The 3,115-nt window shown below is 35.4% G+C and overlaps 1 pseudogene; it reads left to right on the plus strand.

The window, feature by feature from the left end:
- Positions 1-362: 362 nt before the first annotated feature.
- LOC141691160 (uncharacterized) lies at positions 363-1,905 on the plus strand (annotated as a pseudogene).
- The last annotated feature ends 1,210 nt before the right edge of the window (positions 1,906-3,115 follow it).

A 3,115-nucleotide genomic window follows, 5' to 3' on the forward strand; every position in this document is an offset into this window, starting at 1 on the left:
AAACTAACTCATACAATATTCAGTCCTTGTTCAATGTAGCATTTGTATCACTCTTTAGCATTATGGCACCTGTTTTAAACCTATATATTTACAACCATTTATCATTAGGTAGATGTGCCATCTACATACAGTTGTATGGCTTTAAGAATCTATGATTTTTTTTTTTTTTTGGAAAAATCTGTTTTTCTTTGTCTATTACAAGAAGAATTACAATAATGGGCAAGTTTCACTAAATCAACAGGAACATTACATCTTCGAGGATTCAGGAATTGAATCGGCTACAGGAGGAGTTAGAGGCATCAAAATATAAACTAGAGAATGATCTTCAGCTCTTGGTTGAAGAAAAATCAAGATTCGGGCAAATGGCATCTTATGCGTTTGTAGAACTTGCTCGTATGAACACAGTAGATAAATTAATTATTAAAATTAAAAAGGATCTTCAAGACTTGGCCAAGGAACAAGAAATTCTCGAAATGAAGACATCTTTGATGACTCATGAATTGCGTCTGGAGGAGTTAGAGGAATCAAAAAATAAACATGGGAAGGATTTACAAGCCTTCTTTGAGAAACAAGCAAATCTCGAGATAAAGGCATCTTCGCTGCTTGCAAGGGAGGAGATTAGTAGTATACAGTGGGTGTCGTTTGTTAAACTTTATGTGTTTTTTATTATCTATTGCTATCTTCTTATGAGTCTGTTTTATTGAGATTTATCAGGCTGTGACCACGAGGGAATGTGAGGCTAAAAAGAGAGAGGAAAAGCTACTGGTTTTACAGGAGAAACCTGTGAAGAATAATTCTCTGGAGGACCTTCACCATAGAGAAGAGCTGATACTAGAAAATGATCATGACCTGGAAATGCAGTTGAGATCAGTGGTGGATAAAGAAAGAAGTTCAATGAAGAAGTTTAGTATACTGAAGGAAAAAGAAATCAAATCAAATGAAGCCCCCCCGGAGAAACTGAAACAAGTGAACTGTTTGTTCTTGAACTGAAACTTAAAGAAGAAATTGAAACAGTTAAAGTGCAGAAGCAGGGACTTGAGGTAGAAGCTGATAAGATGAAAGAGCTTATTCTTAAATTAGAAAGTGGCTGGCAATTAATCATCGAAAAACGGAAAGAATTGCAAATGGAAGCAGAATGTTTTGCTGTACTGAAAAAAACTCTAGACAAGATTCTAGAGGATGGAACTTCATAGCCTCAAAATATTTAAGTATGAGCATAACCTAAAAAAGTTTAAAGATGCAATGCAGTGTCAGTATAAACATGACAATAAATCACATTCTCTGGATCAAGAAGCATCTATGATTATGATGGAGCATGAGCGTTCAGAGTGGTTTAGTAAGATTCAGGAAGAGCGTTCAGTATTCTTGCACAATATTGAGGTGCAAAACAAGGATCTAGAAGATTGTCTTTCTAATAGATGTCAAGAGATAAAAAGTTATCTGGCGGAAAGAGAGAGAGCTTTTAACGAAGAAAAGAAGAAAGTATTACTCCGTATATATTCACTCTGGGAAACTTTGGCCAGGGAAACTGAGCAAGTTAATAGAGAATTGAATAAACTTGATACTAAAAGGAGAGAAACCAATTTGGACCGTAAGAGCAGAAACGAGGAATGGGAAGAGCTAAAAAATGCAACTGAAGAATTTAAGGTGCAGAGGCAGATACTGCAGAAGCAAAGAGAATCAATGCATGCTGATAGAGAAGAGATTTCTGGGCAGATTGAACACCTAAAGCAAGTGGAGGACAATGCTATTAAATTTGATGAACATTCTGGAAAAGGATCTGGAATTATCTCTCCACAATTGACTCCTTTCGCTTGCCTTAAAAGGAGTGCAAGCACTTCAGTAGAGAAGGGTAACAAGAAAATAAGACATTCAGAGGAGACAAGCAGCCTAAGGTACTTCTAAATCTTGGTTAATATTGAAGGCCACTTTGTTCATTTTGTTGGTATAATTCTAAATTTCAATAATGTCACTCTAATTTATTCTTTACCTGCCAAAGTTGATTGTATGATTTATTTGCATCTTCCTATATAATCCGGTAAAATCAACAGCCCAAACTCCGCTATATCGTTCGTATATGCCAATGAAAAAAGTAGTCAAAGGTTCCAGTCTTCTCTCTTCACTGTCTGAATAATATGAGTTGTTGTTCTTCTATCATAATCCCTTCATTTTTGTGGAAGTGGCTAAAATAATTCGTTGGCAATTTGGCATCTTCCAATTTACTTTAGTATGATATATGCATGAACCAGTGCAGTACATGATGAACCTGCCTTGATCATGCCTGTGAACCTAACTGCAGAATATGCTAATGAGACATGTACCTTGTTTAGGTACTATTATATCTGTCCTTACTTGAGTCTACTGTATTCATTATTATGACTTTCAATTCTTGTATCCTAACTGATTCTTTTTCTCCAAAGTGGCTTGTTTGATTTGTTAGTATCATCCAATCCATTCTAATCTACTTATATATTCTATTCTTTGAATAAGTTATCATACACCAGAGTATCATGGGGGACCAAGCATACACAGATGAGATCGTAAATTGATTAGGTGGCACCCTTTATCTATGTTATTGTCTAGGTGATAAATTGATTTACGGATGTTCTAGCTCGCTTCATTCTGCTTGTCAAGCTTAAAATCCTGTATAATTACTCATTACTCTACTTACTGATTTCATACAACTCAACCAAGAGTTCTTAGAGTTTTAACCTGGAAAACTTACTGACAGTGAGCTTATTATAAGATAAGGGTTCTTGAGTTAGATTAAGGTCATCTTCTAGTGTGATATTATGGCCCCATTGTTATTCACTTCTTTCTAAGTCCTGTTATCCTGTACTGGTATTTGTGTATTGATCTTCAGCATGCTTTCACATTTTGGTTTAATCTTGAATTTTTTATATTTACTTGTTATTAATCAACATTGTCACTCGGAAATTTTACGATATCCCTTGATTGCAGAATCAGAAAGAAGCATTGTGGCAAAGGGTTGAGGAGACGCTTGAAGAAATGATCAGTCTGAGTTGGTAGCAAAGAGCCTTCTTTGAGATTAGGTAGTAAGAACTTGAGTTCTCAATAGACTAATCCTTACTAGATTTGGTACCAAAATGTTGGA

The sequence above is a fragment of the Apium graveolens genome, chromosome 10 (assembly GCF_009905375.1).
Source record: "Apium graveolens cultivar Ventura chromosome 10, ASM990537v1, whole genome shotgun sequence".
Taxonomy (NCBI): domain Eukaryota; kingdom Viridiplantae; phylum Streptophyta; class Magnoliopsida; order Apiales; family Apiaceae; genus Apium; species Apium graveolens.